General features: G+C 34.7%; 1 long non-coding RNA gene across 2 annotated transcripts in view; it reads right to left on the bottom strand.

Moving 5' to 3' along the window:
* The window catches only part of LOC136828620 (uncharacterized), a 162,954-nt gene that overhangs the window by 18,871 nt on the left and 117,673 nt on the right, over window positions 1–26,410 (bottom strand). The window contains exon 1 of one of the 2 annotated variants that reach the window (XR_010850151.1): window positions 1,890–1,983. The exons of the other annotated variant lie outside the window; for it this stretch is intronic. This is a non-coding gene — a long non-coding RNA (uncharacterized lncRNA). Of the gene's footprint in view, window positions 1–1,889; window positions 1,984–26,410 lie in introns of those variants that run through there. 2 annotated transcript variants of the gene reach the window in all.

Here is a 26,410-nt window from a genome sequence, read left to right as displayed (position 1 = left end):
CCTTGTGATAGGTGAAATACTTGAGTGTTTCAAGCAACGGTCATATTCTAAGCAATACAGCAGTGATCAACTAGATTAACCCCTTTGCTCTGGTGTTTATTTTCGCTCTCATTCGAAAACAGTTAACATTTTACATGAAAAATTGAAAAGGTTTACAGTAATCATAAAATTTTCATAATATCTATAAGAACTTTATTTTCAGGACTGAACATTATATTACCTTCAGGTAAGCCATTATGTATAAAAAACTGGTAAAATGTGGAAAACTTGAACAAATTTTATTGTACGTTGGCTTCTGAAACCTTTTTTGTGGCACTAGCAGTTCTTTTAGTACACTGCCAGTGTATGCTCTATTATTTTCCACATTTGCAACATGTTTTGTACTTTGCGAGTGTTTTCCATACCATAAATTGTGTATTAATACACAAGTGGCTTCTGTATGCATAGGCTACAAAGAAGGGGAAAATGGGAAAACACAAAATACTTTAGTTTTTATACCCCCTATTAATGACACTAATCATTCTGGCTGTACGTAACGGTTCATTTTATATTCATTTTCCTCATTGGCAATGATTTTTGTATACTTTATAGATACGATTTTCTGCAAGACAAGGAATGACACCAAGAGGTAACTTCTTTACACATAGGTCACAAAATGTGTATAGTTTTCTTCCTTTTAAACTCGCCTCTACCTCTTTTCGACAATTCTTTGGCTATCTGTTATTCGCTACACATTGTGGTAAGTGATTTTTGTCTATAAATATTGCTAGAAAATGCTAATAAGGTAATCTCGCTCCAATAGAGTTCGAAAATCGCGCACATCTTTGAGACTTCTGCCGTTGATATCCTTCTAAGAAATGTCAAATTATTTTTCTCTTGAATTTTCCTAGCTAGATTCTGAATGTTATAAAATATATTTCCATTAAATAATGTTGCTTCAGTTATAAACTCCTTTACAAATACTGCTCTGAAATCTGTTAAGTGTCTAATAAAGCTATTTGCGCTAAAATAACTTTCATTGGTAGGTAATCCATGTGAACTAACCTCATCGCAATTTCAACTGCAGCAAAAGGTTTTATATCCAAGAAAGTTAAACCTGTCACTGATGATACTTTGATCTTTTAAGTGCAGGCTGCTTGCTACCTATCATAGAGTGAAAATTTTTCTTTGATTTTTTTGCAACACGATCATATATTTCCCCTGAAAAAAAAATCTGTGAAAAGTTGTGGGGTCACATTTTCACATCTGATTAGCCTATCTTATGAGGGTCAGTATCATCTAATTGTCTGGAATAATTACCAGATGATCTAACTTATAGTATCGTCATCGTTATCATCCTTAATTTACCAAGATCAGGATAACATGTTAATCAGATTCTGAATCAGAAGCAACTATTTCCTAAATTTCTTCGAGAGAAACTTGGTGGGGAGTTAAGCCATCAAAAGTCTTCAACGACAAAAAAAAAAAGGCTTGATGTGATAACAGACTTACATCGAGTTAATGGGAACATTAAAAGGCAAACAGTCAGCTGCTGACTTAAAACAAACACTCTTCGATCAGCAAAATATCCTTGCCGAGTTACATACTAGTCCAAAATCAATACTGTTACATATGACAAAATATGTTGTAATCATAAAACATTATTATATACCATAACTTCAGTTCCTCATATCACCACAAGGCCACGAAACCTGCCGTTCGCTAGGCTACACAACAGCTATTAGACGTAAACAAACCTTCCTTCTCGATAATGAAGCTTCCTTGTCGAGAATTACGTCAATCCTACAGCAGATATAGTTCTGCATGGCGAAAAATGCACCTCGCCATCATAAAACATTATAATATATCATGGCTCTAATCTCACATATTAAAAAATACCGGAGACTTACCAAAGACTGTTACTGACGTGGGAAAGTTTTCAGCTATGCACTTTCGGCCAGTGCTTCATAAAATCGTCAACCGATGGCGGTACTAGATTCCCAAATACGCCGTCTGCATGAAATTCTACCGCTTTTAACATGTCGCAAGGGAAAGTCGTTTTTCTTAGGGATTTAATACAAACTCTAGCTCGAATAAAATTCTCCTCGCAGTAAAAGTGATAAGCTTATGGAAAGTGGAATAAGGGACACTATTCACTATTTCACTATTTTTTGGAAAGGATTTGTAAACACTGTGGTTAAATCCGATTGAATGATGAAAACAGAACGGGATAAAAAAAAAAAAATATATATATATAAAATCTTGTTTGTATAATTCCTTTCCCTCTATGGTCGACATCTGCTAAGTAAAGTCGATGATGAATTCCCGGTGGATTTCCCTTTCTACAAAATAATTTCTAATTAGCAAACGTAGCGGGTGACCTTAGATACAAATAGACGTTAACTATACTTTCATAGGTTTTATACACATACACACACGCGCACACACACACACACACACACACACACACACACATATATATATATATATATGTAAAAACTTTGGAGTACTTAGTTTCCAACTTCTTTTATGACTTTTCTGGATTGAATTGCTAACGCTTTGGACTCTCACTTGAATGATCGGGGTTTGGTCCGGATGTGAGTCAGAAATTTATCTCTGTGAAACACGTTCCTACATGTCTTAGGGATAAGTCTAATGAAATGTTAGTGTTTCACTCGCTGCTGGGTCCGGAAGTTAGGTAAAATTCCATGGAATGTTAGGCCCTAGGCGCCTGCCCGGGAAAAACATCAGGTATTAGCACTTAAGTTCCAACTCCTTTTATGAATGGGCAAATGAATTGCTAATACCCTGGACTCTAAGTTTGAAAACACCGAGGTTCGGTCCCGAATATATATATATATATATATATATATATATATATATATATATATATATATATATATATATATATATATATATATATATATAGGTGTAAATTTCTGACTCACGTCAGGATCGAACCCAGGTCTCTCAGGTGGAAAGCAAGGGCGTTACCCACTGGGCCATACAAGTCTAAAAGAAGTCGGAACCTGAGAGCAACTGCACCAAGGAATTACCTGGGCAAGCTAACTGCTTGCATACCAGCGAAGTTTTCCCCAACTTCCCGACTCAGCAATGACCCAATAGACAACATTTCATTCGAATTATCCCTTCTGGTGAATAAGATAGAAATCATCAACACACAATCACGTGTGGAACGAAATAAATTTCTGACTCACGTCGGGATCGAACCCAGGTCTCTCAGGTGGAAAGCAAGGGCGTTACCCCACTGGGCCATACAAGTCTAAAGAAGTCGGAACCTGAGAGCAACTGCAGGAATTACCTGGGCAAGCTAACTGCTTGCATACCAGCGAGTTTTCCCCAACTTCCCGACTCAGCAATGACCCAATAGACAACATTTCATTCGAATTATCCCTTCTGGTGAATAAGATAGAAATCATCAACACACAATCACGTGTGGAACAGAAATAAATTTCTGACTCACGTCGGGATCAACCCAGGTCTCTCAGGTGGAAAGCAAGGGCGTTACCCACTGGGTCATACAAGTCTAAAGAAGTCGGAACCTGAGCAACTGCAAGGAATTACCTGGGCAAGTAACTGCTTGCATACCAGCGAGTTTTCCCCAACTTCCCGGGGAAAACTGCTGGCATGCAAGCAGTTAGCTTTGCCCAGGTAAAATGGCGCAGTTGCTCAGGTTCCGACTTCTTTTAGACTTGTATGGCCCAGTGGGTAACGCCCTTGCTTTCCACCTGAGAGACCTGGGTTCGATCCCGACGTGAGTCAGAAATTTATTTTGTTCCACACGTGATTGTGTGTTGATGATTTCTATCTTATTCACTCAGAAGGGATAAGCGAATGAAATGTTGTCTATTGGGTCATTGCTGAGTCGGGAAGTTGGGGAAAACTGCTGGTATGCAAGCAGTTAGCTTGCCCAGGTAATTCCTGGGTGCAGTTGCTCTCAGGTTCCGACTTCTTTTAGACTTGTATGGCCCAGTGGGTAACGCCCTTGCTTTCCACCTGAGAGACCTGCCTGATCCTGACGTGAGTCAGAAATTTATTTCGTTCCACACGTGATTGTGTGTTGATGATTTCATCTTATTCACTCAGAAGGGATAATTCGAATGAAATGTTGTCTATTGGGTCATTGCTGAGTCGGGAAGTTGGGGAAAACTCGCTGGTATGCAAGCAGTTAGCTTGCCCAGGTAATTCCTTGGGTGCAGTTGCTCTCAGGTTCCGACTTCTTTTAGACTTGTATGGCCCAGTGGGTAACGCCCTTGCTTTCCACCTGAGAGACCTGGGTTCGATCCCGACGTGAGTCAGAAATTTATTTCTGTTCCACACGTGATTGTGTGTTGATGATTTCTATATATAGGTGTGTGTGTATACTTTGAAGGAGATGAGGATGCTGCAAGTTATAGTAGGTAACTCACTTAAAATGACTGAACGACTTCCATCTGAAAATAGAGCTTATATGAAAATATACGTCGGAATGAGTAGGTTGGTGTAAAAGATGGCCTGATAAGTCTTAAGAATCCTGATGACTGGAGTGATGCAATAGATAACAAGTTATAGGACGAAAGTTTTCCAAAGAGAGAAAAATGTTGGAAGGAGGAGTGTGAAGTGTTAATAGTCGTATATATTATATAGTGATTGGTGATAGTCAAGTGAAACCCCACAGACTAAAACAAAATATTGTCCACAAGCAGAGGGCGTTTAAAACTTAATGTTAATAAAAGTAATTCTCTGAGGTAACATGCAAGCTGGTAAGATGGAGCAATGAATGAGGAATGACAGAAGTGGCAGCTTCATGGTCGTATTTGAAAAATGATCGTTACTAAATATGTGAGGCAAGGATTTTAAAGCCGTATTGTATAAAAGTAAATTATGAAAATAGGGAAGTTGAATGCAATTGAAGAAAAAAGAGTTGGAATGTCAGAGAAAACGATAAAGAGTGTAAAACAATTAGTACATATGAAAAGATAAATTTGTTTTAGTTGGTCTTGGTCTGTAATGGAGAACGATGAACAGTAGATATAAAAATAGTGGATGCAATTTGGAAGTTTTGGCAGAAAAAGAACGGCCTCAAATTCTGCTTGCTAGGTAGGGCGATAGGCGTAATAAAACACGGAGGCCTTAATTTCTAGATAGTGCTTTCTAAGTGCTTGATTGCATACAAGACGAAGGGCAGTGAAGCAGTAATATCCATAATATTCAGGAACATTTATCAACATCTCCAAATTATCTGAACGAAAATTAAGTTATATAACGCCAGATAATTGACGCTCTATTCAGCTTCTCTCTCTCTCTCTCTCTCTCTCTCTCTCTCTCTCTCTCTCTCTCTCTCTCTCTCTCCTGCAAAAAGGAAGAGATGAGAGAAACTTAATCATCCTCAACGTCACTTCCATTTAATTAAGCGGACGCAAAGTTTCTCAGAGGAGAAAATAACAGGTTATTTTAATCCCCGATTCCTTCCTTAATTCAAAGGAATATTGTTTTACCGGTTTGTGCAATATGAAAGATTTGACTTCAAAATATTCCATCAAAACGCATAAACGTTAATTTAGTTGGTCTATGAGTCAGTGTTGAGTTCATTATTCATATTAAGGAATTTCAGGTATGAAACACTCCACATATACAAATGATACTTTGGGAATAGCGAAATTATTCAGTTATCACTGAAGCGTGCCTAAGCTGTGTATTCAACATAAACAATCGGAGGCGGTGTAAGCACAAGACCCAGTTAATGATAACTACTGTTTACTGATCCAGTGGTTCTAACTGTAATACGTAGTAAAATAACAATCACAGAAAATATTCGGATGTCTGCGGCACGTGCAAAGGTATGATACGTGGTTACCAATAATTGTAGATCGGAGCTGAACCACCAGTTTTCCACTTTTCAAGTGTCAGTAATTTGACACAGAATAAAGACTAATGGCTCATTCCCATTCGTTCTTTGCAAGCAGAAAACTTTTTCAAAGCGACAACACACACGCATGCCATTGATTTGTATATGTTATCTCTCTTAATTGGTATCATCTGGAGAACATAGTTTATCTGGCATTTTTATCAGAGTACATGTAGTGCTTGCCGTCTCTGCTCACCTGTACCAGCCGCTTTCTTTTAACATACTTGAGTAGGACAACATTTCTTGTTTAATATTTCAGACAGTTCCAAATACCCAGATACATACGGCATGAAATCGAATCGCTAGTTAATACATAATGCCAAATGTTGATCTGTTTAGATATTATTTGCATGAAGAAAAACTTTTTAAGATTAAAAACATATATGAGATTTACGATAGACTGTTGTCTAAAACATTTCTTATAAAGAACATCTTTTATAATAGACAAGAAAATCATACGATATAGGATTGGCTGCATATATATATATATATATATATATATATATATATATATATATATATATATATATGTATGTATATATATATATATAGATATATATATAAATTGTTTAACACAACTGTATTCTTAACACAAAATAATATAAAAAAACATGCTTATAAATAATAGGCCCCGAAAGAATAGCAAATTGTATACAAAGGTCCTTGAATGGATTGTGACTTATTTTACCTAGGTCATACCAGTAAAGAATTAAATACCAGATTAAAATAACACAAATGTTCAGTAAGAACAGGTCAGACTAATAATGCTCTATTTTTGCATCTAAGTGAAGAGTCCAACAGAATAAATTGGATGCAAAGCAATGTAATATTACGAAGTAATGAAACTAGTTCCAGGAACTTGTTGGAATCTGTTATGATTCAGTTGACCTAGGAGAAAAATCTTAACATAAGCCCAAGATTATTTTTCTTTTGACCTTGTAATAAAACATATATTTCATAAAGATTTGAAAGACGGAATAAAGAGGATTACCAATAGGTAGATTTTGATCCGTTGACAGTTCTGTGACCTTCAAATCTTTTTGTATTCACTTAGGACTTATACACACCATATATAGATAGGCCCTTGTCTCTGTATATCTTGAGTTGCTGTGACCATGACTTGGTAATAAGGTGAAAGTACTTAGCATCTCCATTGTTTCACTTTCCTTCGTGGCCGAAACTTTGTTTATATATATATATATATATATATATATATATATATATATATATATATATATATATATATATATATATATATTATATATATACATATATATACATATATATACACATATATATTTATATATATATACATATATATATTTATATATATACATATATATATTTATATATATATACAGTATATATATATATATATATATATATATATATATATATATATATATATATATATATATATATATATATATATATATATATATATATATATCACTAAGTCCACGTCGGAAGGTGAGTGAAAACCTAGACCTTGAACAAGTACTTTCGTAGTTTATTCTACATTTTCAAGTTCACACTTGTTCAAAGTCCCGGTTTTCACTCACCTTCCGACGTGGACTTAGTGATATTCTCAAGCACACGTTCCTCGTGCTGTATTGGATATATATATATATATATATATATATATATATATATATATATATATATATATATATATATATATATATATGTGTGTGTGTGTGTGTGTGTGTGTGTGCGTGTATAGGGTTTTAATAAGTAAGCTTTATAAAACATATTTGAAAATATCATATCGTTTCTTTCTTCCTTAAGCATTACAAATAACGTTGTAAATTCTAGTGAATAAAGTAGATGAGATAATCGAGCAAATAAAAACAAAAAGAGGAGTATTCCGATTGGTTGGTCGGTTCGAGTCCAGAGATTAATCATGATATTAAAAGTCGAGCTACGGCGCTTGCCCACGCTGGCCTAAGGCCGAATCAACTTCTACTAAACAACGAAAACGAGAATCTTATTTAAAACCCGTAGCATAAAAGTTGCACCACGGAAAGACTTTTGGGAAAAGAACTGGTTGTAAGTGTTAATCTAAATAGCAGCATGTTAAATTCAAGTCGCTGCATCAAAGATTAGATTCCCAACTGAGAGTTAACCTTTTGATAATCTTTGGTGATTTTTGGAGCCAAGAGCTTCCGCTTTGCCTCATATAAATCGTATTGAGCGAAAGAATTGCCACGATAGTAAATCTAATTTTCAATTAAAGCTTTGATACTCAAAGTGATGTATCGAACGCCAATGGAATATATTTGTTTTATCATTCAAAATATGATTTTCATCTGATACCCATAATAAAAAGAACATACAGTTAGGTATGTATAATTAGTGAGAAAAATATTCAATTCATCAGGTTATTAAAATGAATATGATGGAGGAAGAAAACGCGAGCCTCATTAATTTCAAAACGAGATATCCCAACCAACATAAACAACGTCGCCCAGTGAAAATAATTGCATTGTTGAAAGCTTTGGGTATAGTCATCCTATCATTACTGATAATGACGTACAAAAAAAGTATGGCAAACAAACTAGAAACGTAACCGACAATATATTTGGTGTCTGGCTGCAATTAGAGGAGACATATTGAGAAAGGACCATATAACTGCATATCAGATATATACCTTTTTTATAACAAGTAACTCACTACCTTTTCACTACTCATAATGTTGTTGCTTCAGTCGTCGTATATTTTACTAAATATATTGCTTTAAAATAACATCCCTGAAAAAAATATAGGTGCATTGGGTATTACAAAATTTTTCATTATAATAGAGGCTCCAATTTCGCATTAGCATTTCAGTAAATCTATTCATAATTATACTAGATACGTTTCCTTATTTGTGGTGAAATGTCTTATATGAGTAATAAATAACATACAAAAAGGATGTTTCCAGAAAATGCCAGAAATAAGAGGGTAAGAGAGTACGAAAATATAGATAACGTAACATGTAGAATGTAGAATGTGAAAAGATAGCAGAACAAACTGTTTGTGTTATTTGCACAAAACAACTGAAAATTACCTGGTTTTTTTTTAAACAACGTATAAAAAATGAGATGTGTATTATTTTAAACACCAATGAACAAAAAGTAAGTACAATAAAGAAGTCTTGGCTAAATTGAATTTATATAAGAAAATTGAAAACAGGAGAGAAGGAAAACAAGTTGATATCAACATTCTCCCTATTTATTTCTAGGGTCATGTGAATAAAATCATTATTGCAGAATGACTCTCCCTTAAAAATATGTATATTAAGAAGAAAATGGGAATATCATATCTTGAAAAGTAGTGGGTTTTTAAGCAAAATTTTTCTGTTTACATGGAAATAATACGACGACTAAGTATACCACACATATTAACGATATATTTCAAGTTCTTATGGAGTTATAATTGTATTATATCAGCGAAACATTTCATCGGAAATTACTTAGTAATTTCGCAAATACATCTCCAACCTCTTCTCTTTTCAGGATTAAAAGCATTAAATTCCTCTTCCATTTATTCTTCATATTTTCTAAATATTCATTTTTGGAAACTATCCAACTTCAACAATGAAGCCCCTTCCCAGTCACATTTCCGCAACTCTCTCTATTCTCATTTATTTCGTGGCCTCCATACATATCATAATTGCCATCACTTTCTTTTGTGTGTTACCTTTACATTTAAATCACGCTGCAAGGAGGCCCTCAGTATACCTTAATCCTACATATAAACATATACATAGATATGTGTATATATACATATATACATACATACACATATATATTTATGTATATATATGTACGTATATATATATATATATATATATATATATATATATATATATATATATATATATATATATATATATGTGTGTGTGTGTGTGTGTGTGTGTGTGTGTGTGTGTGTGTGTGTGTGATTGTGATTGTGTCTGAATGGCCTTGCGCAAATATGTCTGCTTTGAAACATAAAACTTTCCAAAAGAAAGAAAATGAATTCTTGAACAATTCATTCTATTTTTCTTTGGAAAGTTTTTTTATTTCTAAGCAAGCATACTTTCGCAACACAGTCATGTAAATATATATATATATATATATATATATATATATATATATATATATATATATATATATATATATATATATATATATAATTTCATGATGTTGCCTTGTAATACGTATATCCTCCTATAATATTGACATATTTACTTTTTCATGTGTTATGTTTAATGATAATGGTTGTTGAAGTGTCATATTTAGTTTGACATCAGATCTCAAAAGTACTAATGATTACTTGATAGCGTAATTTAGAATTGTTGTTATAATTTTAATAGTAACGTAATTTAGAACGAATATCTTTCTTGGTAAAAGCGTAGTGTGTGAACACGTGTGTGTATCCACAGGAAGGGCTTGTTTCATTTCAGTTGTCATCAGTTCAGATAAGAGGGAACGCTTTGTTTTGGGTTAGCGATGACAGATTTGCAAAACAAACGCCGATTCGTCCCATACGGGCTCAAGACGAGTTATTTCATGTTGTTGCATGCGTTGTTTGAGTCACGTACGCCACTTTGCGAGAAAGAATACGTGTCCTGATCAATTACGTCATGTTTTGTAAGATGCGTTCAAAACGTTTTGCTGGGATGACGTAACTTTCCTTCTAGAAGCTTCTCCATTGTATCTCGCACCCAAAACGCTTTAATGACGTCACCTCCCTGCTTCTAGAACTTTTGTATCTCGTACCCAAAATGCTTTAATGACATCATGTAATTGTTTCACGTATTACTGGAATCCTAAAATTTGTTTCATTCTGATTTCTGAGACCAGTCGATTTGGTTCTATCTCTCTCTCTCTCTCTCATTCCTAATTAGGAAGAGATTACTTTTAACGTAAATTTTTGTGGTCACTTTTAACATTAACTTTTGAGATCTGAATTTAGCAAAGTTATTTAGTTCGTAACGGCGCCTGGTAAAAAAGTGTGTATTGTGTAACGCAGCTGCAGCAAGTGATTTACAGAGGTTTTCACAAGTTGTGTAAGGTAACGTGAAATTTTACTTATTGATACCATGGTATGATAAGTTAGGAGGTTATGGTGTGATAAGTTAGGAAATTTTGAACAAGTGAAATCATTATTGATAAATCTTACGTGTATTTTTGTGTGTTTTTCTATTTACAATTTCTTTATATTTTCACATTTTTATGTTTGTGATGTAACATTTATTTACATAGCATTGTAAATATTTCTTGGTAATTTAACATTGCATACTTGATTTAACATTGCATACTTAATTTAACATTGCATACTTAATTTAACATTGCATACTTGATTTCATTTATTGAGATTTTCTTTTTAAATCTTGAGTAATTCTTGATAGTTTAAATTTTACTTGATTAATTTAAATTCCTGATAAAGTTTTTTGTGAATTAGTTTTGTTTCATAATTTAATTCAAGAATTCATTGAGTTTTGTGTTATTTTCAACTAATAGTAAATTTTTCAGATTGTGAATTCTAATTAATTGTGAATTCTAGTTATAAACTTTGAATCTGAAAATAAATTTTTGTATTTAACATTTTTAGAAAAACAGTGTTTCATTTATTGATCACCAGTGAATAGGATTGATTGTGTGTGCATAAGGCAAAGTGATAAACATGTTTTGTTCTTTTAGTTTTGCTAAAGTGAATTAAGACCAGGGAAACAGTTAGAGTTTTTTGATGGAGTGATGCCCTTTTACTCTAGAAGATTTCTAGTTTAATTTTTTATACCTCACACATATTCTGACGAACTTAGTTTGATTTTTCAAGTGATTGATAAATAAGTTTTTTCTTAAGGGATCACTGTTACCTTTAGAGTATTCAGTCGTAACAATTAATGTTATGAGAGTTCAGGTATCTGGCTGAAGTGAGGTATATTTTTGAATCTTGAGATTAGTTGTGTAATAACCAGGTACTTGATACGCATCGTGACATTATATTGTTTGGTGCCCAGAGACCCGTGGAACAAAACAAAAAATATCACTCTGGTTTATGGTTTATACTGGTGGTGTTAGGGATATATTTTGATAGGAGAGTGACCACATAGTTATTTTTTGCTTTGTATTGTGAATTATTTAGTTGAGTAACTTAGAGAAAATGGCTCTGTTCAATGTTCAGAGGTTTTTAGCAGCTCCTTCCATCCAAGAGTTATCTGAATCCAACCTGACTAAGGCACAGTGGATTGCTTTAGCAGTAGCATGTGGGGGTAATGTGTCTAGTGGTATGATTAAGGCACAAATCAAATATATTGCAATCCAAGCATTGATGGACTCTGGTAAAGTAGATGAAGAGTTGGGAGAGGCACAGGAATTGTTGAATGCAGCTGAGGCAGAATTTACAGATAAACATGAGCAAAAGAAAGAGAAAAGTGATGCAGAAGCAGAACTTAGACGTATAGAAGCAGAAGAAAATTTGATTAAGCTGAGGATACAGGCTGACAGAGAGAAAATGCAAGCAGAAAGAGAAAGAGAAGATAGAGAGAAAAGAGAAAGAAAGGAAAGAGAAGAAGAAAAAGCAGCAGAAGAAGAAAGAGAAAGAGCAAAGAGGAGAGAGAAAGAGCAAGACATGAAAGGGAGATGGAGTTAATAAAAGCTCGATCCACATTACCTGTAATACCGTCTAACCCTACTCAAGGTAATTCAGACCCTGTATTTGATGTAGTAAGAGTGCAGAAGTTAATTCCTGAAATTTACAGAAGAAGCCCCAGATGAGTTTTTTGATCACTTTGAAAAAGTAGCTTCAGGTATGGGATGGCCAGAGGATAAATGGTCGGTCTTGTTACAGAGTGTTCTCATTGGTAAAGGAAGAAGTGCCTATTTAGCCTTATCAGCTGATCAGTGTAAAGAGTACAAGGTACTCAAACATAATGTGCTACAAGTTTACCAGATGACCCTGAATATTATAATGAAAGATTCAGATCTTTGAGAAAGGATGACAAGATAACTTTCTTGGATTATGCTTACAAAGTAAGAAGATGTTTTAAACGATGGTTGGAGGCTGCTAAAGTTAAATCTATGGACGAACTTGAGGAGTTAGTAGTCCTAGAACAATATCTTAGAGGAATTCCTGAACACATAAGAGCCTATTTAAGAGAGAGAGGTTAAAAAACTTGACAAAGCTGCTACATTGAGCGAAGATTTTAATATAATTTCTAGCAAAAGAAATTATAATGTCAAGTACCAGAACCAACAACGCACAGGTTTCAGATCTCATCCAAATTTCAGGAACATTACAACTGAAATCCTTCTAGTGGCTATGCCAATACAAAGTCGGGTAACACCCCTCAGCAATTAAATGTTAAATCCTCATCATCCAGTCAGTTTTCAAGACAGATACAGAAGACTAATGTTGTCTGCTACAAGTGTGGAAGAGTAGGACACTACAGTCGAGATTGTTATCAGACACAACAGCAGACCAAACCAGTTGGTCAAGTGGTTAAAGGTAACCAGGTGAAGCAAACTACGAAGAGCAGTGTGGGGAAGACTGAGACTAAACAAGCAGAGTGTTTAGCAACCAGTGGAAATGTAACTTCAAGCAGTGAGTGGCTGAGCAGCTTGGAGGCTTTTAAGCCATATATCTATGAAGGTACGCTGACAACTCAAGGAGGAAGTGTGCAGGTACCAGTCAAGGTATTACGTGATACAGGGAGTAACCATAGTGTGGTAGTTCGTGGTGCTCACCCACAGTTGGAGAAGAATCTCACCGGAGATTCAGTTATTTTGAAGGGTATAGGAGGAGAAGAGGTAACTCCTATATGCCGCTTGCATTTGTCCTGTGAATTGGTGACAGGAAATGTTGATTTTGCTGTAAAGGACTCACTAGCTGTTGAAGGTGTACATGTTTTACTGGGTAATGAAGTTGGTGGTGTACCATTTGTTCCTTGTCCTATAGTGACAGACAAACCGTTAAGGATAAGCCCTACGGTAGATTTAGAGAAGAAAAACCCCCACCTGTTTCCAAGTTGTGTAACTACCAGGAGTATGAAGAGAACTATGTCTGCAAGTGAAAATACTGAGGATTTACCTGCACTAGAAGAATCAAGTGAAGGATCTTTAAGCTTAGAAGAACTGTTCCAGGAAAGTGAAGTTTCCCCTAGTGTTAGTAATGAAGAGATTTCCCAAGAAGAAGAGGATCCTGTTGTTATTGAAGAGACTCCGAGTAGTCAAAGAGTTCCTGAAGATAGTAGTGAAACTGTAGAAGCAGAGTTAGCAGATATGGAGAGTTCAGCCCTTGAAGTTGGTCAAGTGACAAGAGAGAAGCTAATGAAACTGCAGAAGAGGGATACAACGTTGGCTGATTTGTTCTTCAGAGTTGTTGATCAAGAAGAGATGCAACAAACCTCCACCTGTTATTATCTAAAGGAAGGATTGCTAATGAGGAAGCATCGACCTGCAGATATACCAGGAAATGCTGAATGGGGTGAATATCATCAAATTTTGATTCCATATCCATTGAGGAAACAAGTTGTAGCAGTAGCGCACGAGTCTGGACATATGGGAATCAGGAAGACTGTTGAGAAGGTTATGAAGTATTTTTTCTGGCCTGGACTTCACAAGGACGTTAGCAAATTTTGCAGAGTGTGTCACACGTGCCAGATAGCTGGAAAACCGAATGAAACCATTCAGAAAGCCCCCCTGCAACCCATAGAAGTTAGAGGAGAACCCTTTAGCAAGGTAATTATAGATGTGGTTGGGCCACTTCCGAAAACAAAGAAAGGAAATGAATATCTATTAACATTAATGTGTCCAGTGACTAGGTATCCTGAGGCGATTCCTGTAAGAAGTATAAGTGCAAAGGTAATTGCTGAGAAGTTGGTGGAGTTTTTCTCCAAGTTTGGAATACCAGAAATTGTGCAAAGTGATAGAGGAACGAACTTTACTTCAAAATTATTCCAGGATGTGATGAACTTGTTAGGAGTAAAACAACAGTTATCAACTGCTTATCATCCAGAGACTCAAGGAGCCTTGGAAAGGTTCCACCAGACATTGAAAAGTATGTTAACTAAGTATTGTAATGAATCAGGAAGAGAATGGGATGCTGGTTTACCTTTAATGTTATTTGAAGTTAGGAATGCTTATCAAGAAAGCATGGGATGTTCACCAAATGAAATGATTTTTGGTCGAGACATTAGAGGTCCATTGAAGATTCTTGCAGAGAATTGGGAAGAAAATCAAGAGGAAATCCAAGGAGAATATGTGAAGAACTTGAGGAAAAGATTAAGAGAAATTAGAAAATTCTCTTTAGAAAATTTGAAAATAAGTCAAGAGAAAATGAAAAGGAAATATGATGCTAAAACTAAGCTAAGAAATTTTAGTATTGGACAGCAAGTTCTAGTGTTCTTACCAGTGAAAAGATTTCCCCTTACCAATAAGTTTCAAGGTCCTTATAGGATAATAGAAGTTAAGTGATCGAACTTATGTGATTGAAACACCAGGAAGAAGAAAACGACAGAGGAAGATACATGTGAATCTTTTGAAACCTTACTTCTCAGAGACTAAAACTGAAACAGTGTCAATAACACAAACAACTTCATCTACAGAGGACGATGACGGCTACGAATTAGGAGCTGAAAACAAGATGAACAATTCTTCAATATTAGAAAATTTGGAAGATAAACTAAAACATCTGAGTGTTGAGCAAAGTAGTGAATTAAGTGAAGTTATTCAAAGTTTCCTGAAATTTTTGCAGATGTACCTAGGTGTACCAATCTGACAAAGCATGAGATAAAGATCAGAGAAGATGGAAAACCTTTTAAAATGAGAGCTTATCGCTTATCGCCTTTTCATCGAGATGTTTTGAAGAAAGAAGTTGAATATTTGTTGCAGCATGGATTAGCAGAACCCAGTTCAAGTCATTATAGTTCTCCTTGTGTGTTAGTGAAGAAACCAGATGGCTCATTTAGGATGTGTACTGATTATAGGAAACTGAATTCCATCAGTGTGGCTGACAATTATCCCTTGCCTCTTATTGATCAATTACTTGATAATATTGGGCAAGCCAAATTTGTTTCCAAGATAGACTTGTTGAAAGGATATTATCAAATTCCCTTAGATGAGAATGCTAAGTTGCTATCAGCTTTCATTACTCCTTTTGGACTGTATCAATACACTGTTTTGCCGTTTGGTCTGATGAATGCACCTGCAACATTCCAGCGAGTGATGGATCAACTACTAGGATCAATAGAAGGAGTAGGTGTATACCTTGATGACATTGTGATTTATTCTAATACATGGGAAGAACATCTGAAGATATTAAGGAAAGTGTTCAAGAAACTTCGGGAAGCAGGACTAACAATCAACTTACAAAAAAGTGAGTTTGGAAAGGCAACTGTACAGTACCTAGGATTTGAAGTTGGAAAAGGCCTTCTCGCTCCTATTGACGCTAATGTAGAAGGTATCCGTAAGGCTACCCCTCCTGCTACGAGGAAACAGCTACAAAGATTTTTGGGCATGGCTGGATTTTATCGCCGGTTCTGTCCAAATTTCTCAGCCGTAGTAGCTCCCTTTAACTGACTTAACCAGTCCTAAAAGAAAGTTTGATTGGACTCCAGAATGTCAAGAATCATTTGAGAAGGTTAAAGCCATATTAACTTCAAGACCAGTGCTTCAAGCTCCAGACTTCAATAAAAGTTTGTGATACAAGTTGATGCATCCGACTGTGGAATTGGAGCTGTTCTACTTCAAAAAGATGACAACAGAATCTTACATCCAGTATGTTTTATGTCTTCAAAGTTGAAAAGCACCAGAAAACATACTCAACAATTGAAAAGAAACATTAGCATTAATCACAGCATTGAAAAAGTTTGAAGTGTATGTGAACCGACCTAGGAATGAAGAAATTTTAGTATTGTCGGATCACAACTCAATCTCATTCATCAATAAGATGAAAAATAATAATATGAGACTGACCAGGTGGTCTTTATGCCTGCAACCATATAATGTAAGTGTTAAACACATTTCAGGAAAAGATAATGTCATAGCAGATTATTTATCCCGTTGTGAATCGTTGGATTCAAACCCGGGATAAGTAATCTTCTCGGGGGAGGAATTTCATGATGTTGCCTTGTAATACGTATATCCTCCTATAATATTGACATATTTACTTTTTTCATGTGTTATGTTTAATGATAATGGTTGTTGAAGTGTCATATTTAGTTTGACATCAGATCTCAAAAGTACTAATGATTACTTGATAGCGTAATTTAGAATTGTTGTTATAATTTTAATAGTAACGTAATTTAGAACGAATATCTTTCTTGGTAAAAGCGTAGTGTGTGAACACGTGTGTGTATCCACAGGAAGGGCTTGTTTCATTTCAGTTGTCATCAGTTCAGATAAGAGGGAACGCTTTGTTTTGGGTTAGCGATGACAGATTTGCAAAACAAACGCCGATTCGTCCCATACGGGCTCAAGACGAGTTATTTCATGTTGTTGCATGCGTTGTTTGAGTCACGTACGCCACTTTGCGAGAAAGAATACGTGTCCTGATCAATTACGTCATGTTTTGTAAGATGCGTTCAAAACGTTTTGCTGGGATGACGTAACTTTCCTTCTAGAAGCTTCTCCATTGTATCTCGCACCCAAAACGCTTTAATGACGTCACCTCCTGCTTCTAGAACTTTTGTATCTCGTACCCAAAATGCTTTAATGACATCATGTAATTGTTTCACGTATTACTGGAATCCTAAAATTTGTTTCATTCTGATTTCTGAGACCAGTCGATTTGGTTCTATCTCTCTCTCTCTCTCTCATTCCTAATTAGGAAGAGATTACTTTTAACGTAAATTTTGTGGTCACTTTTAACATTAACTTTTGAGATCTGAATTTAGCAAAGTTATTTAGTTCGTAACGGCGCCTGGTAAAAAGTGTGTATTGTGTAACGCAGCTGCAGCAAGTGATTTACAGAGGTTTTCACAAGTTGTGTAAGGTAACGTGAAATTTTACTTATTGATACCATGGTATGATAAGTTAGGAGGTTATGGTGTGATAAGTTAGGAAATTTTGAACAAGTGAAATCATTATTGATAAATCTTACGTGTATTTTTGTGTGTTTTTCTATTTACAATTTCTTTATATTTTCACATTTTTTATGTTTGTGATGTAACATTTATTTACATAGCATTGTAAATATTTCTTGGTAATTTAACATTGCATACTTGATTTAACATTGCATACTTAATTTAACATTGCATACTTAATTTAACATTGCATACTTGATTTCATTTATTGAGATTTTCTTTTTAAATCTTGAGTAATTCTTGATAGTTTAAATTTTGCTTGATTAATTTAAATTCCTGATAAAGTTTTTTGTGAATTAGTTTTGTTTCATAATTTAATTCAAGAATTCATTGAGTTTTGTGTTATTTTCAACTAATAGTAAATTTTTCAGATTGTGAATTCTAATTAATTGTGAATTCTAGTTATAAACTTTGAATCTGAAAATAAATTTTTGTATTTAACATTTTTAGAAAAACAATGTTTCATTTATTGATCACCAGTGAATAGGATTGATTGTGTGTGCATAAGGCAAAGTGATAAACATGTTTTGTTCTTTTAGTTTTGCTAAAGTGAATTAAGACCAGGGAAACAGTTAGAGTTTTTTGATGGAGTGATGCCCTTTTACTCTAGAAGATTTCTAGTTTAATTTTTTATACCTCACACATATTCTGACGAACTTAGTTTGATTTTTCAAGTGATTGATAAATAAGTTTTTTCTTAGGGATCACTGTTACCTTTAGAGTATTCAGTCGTAACAATTAATGTTATGAGAGTTCAGGTATCTGGCTGAAGTGAGGTATATTTTGAATCTTGAGATTAGTTGTGTAATAACCAGGTACTTGATACGCATCGTGACAATATATATATATATATATATATATATATATATATATATATATATATATATATATATATATATATATATATATATATATAAATATATATATATATATATATATATAAGCAGGATTAGGGGATACTGAGGGCCGCCTTGTTGCGTGATTTAAATATAAAGGTAACACACAAAAGAAAGTGATGGCAATTATGATATGTATGGAGGCCACGAAATAAATGAGAATAGAGAGAGTTGCGGAAATGTGACTGGGAAGGACCTTCGTTGTTGAAGTTGGTTAGTTCCCAAAAATGAATATTTAGAAAATGTGAAGAATAAATGGAAGAGGAATTTAATGCATTTAATCCTGAAAAGAGAAGAGATTGGAGATATATTTTACTGCGATAGTTATAAGTTGAATATGAAAGGGGGTTATAAGTTGAATATGGAAGGGGGTTATAAGTTGAATATGGAAGGGGGAAATGAAGCTAAAGAAAATTATGTCGAGTTAGGTTAATTAGGGACGAGAATAGTATATATGGAAAGAAGAATCTATTGAGGAAATGGTAAAGGGTAGACATGAGATTGCAAAATTCAAAGATGGCTTCGTAGATACAGCGGGTAGTCTTTAGGGGTTTAGGGATGATATTATCTGAGGGGCAATTTTATGGAGAAAGAGATCGTGTACAGATATGAAGAACTTTGGATTAGGTAATCCAAGAGAGTTAGAGAGGAAAAGAAGACAGGCAATAAAAAACAGATTAGGTAAGGTGAGCAAGAACTCTGGTGAGAAAAATCAGCTTTTCCACAGAGAAGTCAAGCACCCAGAGAAGTGGTAATGGACCTCTGAATGATATGCAAATGGTGAGATGATGTATGAAGTGAATGCAAATTTGCTTGGATGAGGTGAGAATTTTAAAGATTTGATGATTGGGGGAGGCAGAAGAGAGGAAGAGCTGGATGATGGAAGAGCTGAAAAGGTCAGTGCAAGTTTGAGAGTCTATGTTAGGGTGGCTTGTGAGGATGTAAGCAATCAAGAAGCTGAAGAATGAAACAGCAACAGAAGTCGATGGGAAAATGTAAGAGGCGCAATACGCGGTGTCAGTGTGATTCAATAGCTAATAAGAATCAGTAAGTTAGGTATGGATAAGGGAAAAATTCCTAAGGAATGTGTGAGACGATTTATTGTTCAGTTTCTTAAAAGTAAATGAGATAAGGGACTGTAAGAATTATAGGTAAGTATTGTATTTAGTAAACCACAGACAGTCTAATGTAGGGCTTTCATCAAGAATGTAAGTCATATTACAAGAAACAGCAACACTCTAGATACGATAAAAAGACAAAGATAAAGGTGTATAGCATGTATTGTATAGACGATAAGTTATGAAAGTTTTTTTTATTAATGTAAAGTGTGCGTATAACTGGCCTAGTGTTTTATCCAAGGCTGCTCAACGTCTATAAGGATGAGGTAATGCGAGAATTCAGAGAAAGGACATTTGCTCATATTAAATTGAGAGCTAAAAAGGTCATTCATAAGTGAAATGTAATATTAGTGATATTTAAAGATCTAGCAGCACAGATTAGATCTAGTGCAGCGAAACGACAGAAAATATGAAAAAAGGTTTGAAAGTGTTTGCCAGGTTGGGAAGTCGAGTGAACGCAAGTAAGAACGTTAACTGTAATGGAAACCATGGAGAATGAATAATGAAGGAGAAAATGGATGATGGAAAATGGAATCGGGCGATTCATGTAGGTATTTGAGAATAAATATAATGAATGAAGAGAGTTATGAGGCGGGTCATACTGTTTTCCTTATCTGATAACTATGAGTCGGTCATTAATACGCACAGGAGTTGGTTATTGGCTTTGTTGTCACTTGTTTTGTGCTGAACTTACATGTGTGTGATTCGTTTGAAATTGCAAACTCAGGTTGTGCGATCAAGGTAATTGGCTTCTCTGAGTGAATGCAAGTATTCTCTATTTCATAATTGAACAGATAATACCCTGAATCAATTTCTGCCAGTAAGTGATCTTCTGTTTCTGTACTCATCCAAATAATTGGCTGTAACCCATTCTCCCCCAAGAACAGAGCTATATGTATGTCTGAATAACATATTTTGGATGTTAACCTCACCTCGTAAGAAATGATGAGACAAACCTACTTACTCTTCAAGAATTTGAACTATTATTTATGAGTTACACTATTATAATAATAATAATAATAATAATAATAATAATAATAATAATAATAATAATAATAATAATAATAATAATAATAATAATAATAATATAAAATGATCAGGCAAAGATCCTCTGGGACTATGGTATCAGAACAGATAGGGTGATACGTGCCAATAGACCAGACTGACGCTGGCTGACAAAATCAAGAAGGAATTATCACTCATTGATGTTGCAGCACCATGGGACACCCAAGTACATGAGAAAGAAAGAGAAAAATTTGATAAGTACCAAGACCTGAAAATAGAAATAAGAAGGATATGGGATATGACAGTGGAAATTGTACTCGTAATCATAGGAACGTAGGTACGATCCCAAGATCCCTGACAAGGAACCTGGAAAAACTAGTAGCTCCAAGACTAATGTTGGAGAACGTGCTTGTGAGGTTTAGTGCTTGTTTTGTGTATGGGACGATTGTTCCCTTGTTGAGGGTGCGCTCCTTTCCTGGTGGTGCTTGCTTTTTGTGTTAGAGTTTACGTCTGTTGCTATCGTCGGCAGAACGTTAGTTAAGTTTGGGTAATCATCGAGTAAGAGTCTCGACAGCATAGCAGCATGGACGTGCTTAACAGCAGGTAGTTGTTACCTGTGTTGGCCCCTACAGTATTCGAGGATGTGAACTTCGTTCAAATTCGAGGATGAGTTGATAGCTAACCCTAGTCACCAGTGGAGAGGAGGCATTCCTCTGAGACAGCAGTTTGGCTGTCGCATCGACTCTGCTGTGAACATTTGTTTCGTGGAGATGTTCCTGTTTGCCGTCATGGGGCGGTTTTGATGACTTCATGGCAGTAGTCTGGTCATCCTCGATGGTCTTTGATGGTCATCCTCTGTGACCCTTGTTAGTGGTCTTGACATCTCTGGGTGGATGTCCAGTTTTGCATAGTAGGAGGATTGTGATTTATGATTACCAATATTTATGAACTGATTATGAGTGAATTGGCGAACAGTACCAAAATCCAATGAATGGTATTACTTATGAAACTTTGGATTATTAATTGCGCTGCTTTATTGATTTCTCAGATATTTAGTGTATTTTTGGTTATACCATTATTTGGTAATTTGTTAATTGTAATCATTATGCTGTCTGTAATGTTTGTTTTCTTGATGTAGCCTGAGTGTTTACTTTGATTTGATGTTTTGGGGGTTTTGCTTGTGATGTAGCTTGGGATGTAATGTTTTATTCTTAAGTAACTAATTTTGCTACGTCTTTATTTATAATAGACTTGACTCTTTGAGCGTGTGATGTGGTATATTTATTGATTTATGCCAGACTTGACTCAATTGTGAATATGTATACTACGTAATGTTAATAAACTAGGTTTAAGGTCATTTTTGCTGTTTTTGTTGGTCCCCTTTCTCTGTTGTTGTCTCGGCTTCTGCCAGCCTTTCCAGTCCATTTCTCTGTAATTGATGATGGAACCTGATGAACCGAGTTTTGGTTCATTACAGTGCTATTAGAAACGGCGCACATAGTAAGAAAAGTGATGGATTCCTAAGGAGGTAAGATGCAACCCGGAACCCCACACCATAAATACCACCCTTTGCGTTCGTACTATTACTGCAAAGAAGAATTTTCCGCTGACTTTTTTTTTTTCATTTTGATGTACTGTTCCATTTGGAATTATGAATAAGAATACAAATGTAATATGCATTCAGAGCACATTTCAATTGAACCTTTCTCTCTCGTGCAAATGTAGATAATTGAATATGTAAATAGCGTTGCCTCGGGTCCATACCACATCCGGAACTTAGTTAATATTTGATAATGATGTAGTAATCTAAATATTGATGAAGTAATCTAGATGTATAGTTTTTCAGTAATCATTTATCGTATATCATTAAAAATTTCAAAGCAATTTTCCATTTGGAAATGTGGGTGGAATGGGAAACAGTTCATTCTCAAAGTCAGGGAAATCTGATCTGTAGTGATTTTTTTTTTTATAAATTTCGATATTTCAAAAAGCCAAGACTCGTAATGCGTCAACAGAGCCAAAGGCCGTTGGAAAAAGTCGACTGATAATAACATCAGCGAATGCAAGAATTATCAGTCTGTTCATTCCAGTTTATCTATTTCCTTGAATTACCAGAAACTGTATCATTTGGGTTTATGTAAACATTAAAATTTTATTTTTGAAATAAGCAAGTGTCTAACCTATACATGGGTACAACCCTTATTTACATAATCATTTTGGAGGCAAGTATTTTGTACTGAATTGTATTTAATGATAACTAAAATACTGTAATCTTAATCAAACGTCTGAAGTATATGAACATACACTGCGGTTTCCTTAAAATGACTATGTAATTTGTACTTTGCATGTTGTTTTCATGCTCTTAAGAAATTAGTCAATACGTAATTTAAGGATGGTATCAATAAAAATTGCTCACTGAAAATGTTAGTATTAAGAGAACCATTGACTAATCCTGAAACATCAGAATTCAATAAAAGAAATATATAGGTAAATATGTGTAACGTGATTTCTAACTTTCCAAACATACACTGAAGTTATTGAATAAAAATTGTTACTTAGGCTACCTCAGTTCTGTTGGCGGAAAAAGATTTATGAAGTAGGAAAGTTTTTTTTGTTTTTTTAGGATTTCACATATTTCATTCTTATTTACATTCAAAGTAGATTCGTAGTTCGTTGCTACCTCGTCCTGGCGGAACTTCGGCTTGCGTGCCATTAAGTTCTATGCTTTTTGCTTTTACTTCGTTTTCTTTCTCTACACTTTCCGTTAATTTCAGAGTGAATTCTTTACGCTCGCTTTTCTGATCTTCAGAGGCATCAATTTATCTTAGTGATTAATTTCCTCCAAATTTTTCACTTCACTAGCAAGAGAGTCATTTCTCTTTCCTATTTTTTTTTTGTGTGGTTTCCTATTTCATCCTGCTCTGTGCATTATATTTAGTCATATCTGTATCTACCTTTTGCAAGTCTTCAGAGAGGTGATTAATTTCCGTGACTTTCTACGAACAGGAAAAATCGTAAACTATGAAATATATGTGACATAAAAAAGTGACAATTTCGCTCCAGATATTTTTGTTTGCTGTTACTGTAGTGTTACCAGTAATAAATGTAAAAAGAAACACAGACACATATATATATATATATATACATATAGACATATATACATATATATACATACATATATACAGTATATATATGTATATATAATATATATACATATATGTACATGTATATATGTATATATACATGTATATATGTATATATACATATATATATATATATATATATATATATATATATATATATATATATATATATATATATATATATATATATATATATATATATATATATATATATATATATATGTATATATATATATAATAAGAAACAAAGATGAAGACATAAAACTTTCCTTCTATTTTGCTATAATCTGAGGAACAATATTAAACTATGTTAGACTCATCGGCTTTATGGTTGACGACAGATCTGGAACTTCAGACGTTGTCAGCACATAATGTTTATGCACAGTCAAACAGTTTGGTCATTATGGCAAGGTCTGTCTGGGAGGTTCATAGACATTAGCATCCTTTATCTTAAAAGAATTATGATGAAAAAAAAAATAGAATTTAGATAAATAAATAAGTAAAAATGAAGATCCATGCCTGTGAGGAAAACTTCAAGGCACTTATATGAAATCTGAATGCCCAACCATTAGCGGGTGACCAGACGTCTCCCTCCATTTCGAATCCCTGTCCCCCCAAATATCACTGCCTTCGGGGGACGTACTAATGCCCCCCTTTACGGAACTTGCCCGCCATGTGTCCCCATTGCATATGCAAATCTTAATAAATTGCTAACTGTTCAAAGATAAGAGTTAAGATATTTTTTCTCGAAACCTCGAAGGCTCTTGCAGCAGCATAGCTAGGTCGTAGAATGTATGAATTGTGCTCCATTTTGTTTAATCAAATAAAATAAAATGAAAACAAACGCACCATTCATACACGTATGATACGACCAGTGACTGCTCTCGCACTCGTCCATGTACGGCTAAGTCCAGCTACTACGTGTTGGTGGTCGATTAGTAATCAAGTAGCATTCCAAAGAGGACGACATCATGGCATCCAAAAGGAAGTATACCTTCAATAAAGAATTAGAAAGTGAATATCCTTTCATAAAAAAAACCAAAAAGGGAAAGTGATGTCAAGAGTTTAAAGTGCAAGTCGTATTTTTCGATAATAAATGGCGGAATATATGATACTGAACGTCGTTTAAAGACTGATAGGCATAAGCGTGCTGATGCCTCCGCCTCTTCAAGCAAGTCAGCAACCACATTCCTGCAGAAGGAAGGATTTGGAGAAAAAGAAAAGGATCTGGCAGCAGCAGAAGGAACTTGGGCTTATCATGCAATGCATCACAACTTTTCATTCCGTTCAATGGATTGGACTTCCATACTTACTGACCAAGTGTTTTGACAATTCGTTTGCATGCGCTCGCACCAAAACGGAGGCAATTTTGAACAATGTTTTCCTGCCTGACGCCTTAAAGTCTTTAAAAGAGGATTTGTCTCAGATAAATTGGGTGACTTTATATTGTGACTGTTCTAATCATGAAAATATTAAATTGTGTCCCTTATTGGTTAGATACTTTTTGCCATGCCATGGTGTCAAGGTTAAAATTTTGGAAGTTAAAAATCTAGGTGGAGAAACGAGTTAAAGACTTTAAGACTATATACAAGAAACTCTCAGTTCTAATGAATTGCCTTCTAAATTGTTGGCATTGTGTGCTGACAACACAAATTGCAACTTTGGTGGATCATTAAGGGGAGGCAAAAATAATGTTTTTTACCTGATGCAACAAAATCTAGGAGGAAAACTAATTGGTGTTAATTGCGCCGCTCATATACTGAATAACTATGAAAATTGCATCGGACTCTCTACCTGTAGATGTAGAAGTAATAACAGCGACGATATTTTCTTTTTTCTACATTTATACTGTTAGAGTAGAGCAACTGAAAGAAATTTATGAAAATGTTGATGTACACCATCAAAATTTATTAGGATATATTAAGACAAGGTGGCTTGCTTTAAGACCAGCTAATGAGAGGATTCTGAAGTTAATCAAACTTTTGAAAACATATTTTTTTGTCACAAGACAAATGTCCCACTCTTCTTAAACACTTCTTTGAGGATCCATTTGCTGAAGTTTTTTTTTTTTTTTTGCACACACAGTACACTATTCCAAGATTGCACACTGAAGGTCGAGTCCCAAAAAGTTTCTCTGATGGAAGTTTCTTGTATTTTAAGAGGATTTGAAAATGAAACTATCGGAAAGAAAAAATGAACTATTCATCCCAATCATAATAAATAAGATGTTCGAGATTTAGAAGGGAAAGGGCGTGATGCAGGGCATTTTAAAAGTGTAGCTAACTTTGGAAAGCATTACGATCAGCCTT

The sequence above is a fragment of the Macrobrachium rosenbergii genome, chromosome 43 (genome assembly GCF_040412425.1).
Source record: "Macrobrachium rosenbergii isolate ZJJX-2024 chromosome 43, ASM4041242v1, whole genome shotgun sequence".
NCBI lineage: Eukaryota > Metazoa > Arthropoda > Malacostraca > Decapoda > Palaemonidae > Macrobrachium > Macrobrachium rosenbergii.
This window is presented reverse-complemented; position numbering and strand designations above follow the sequence as displayed.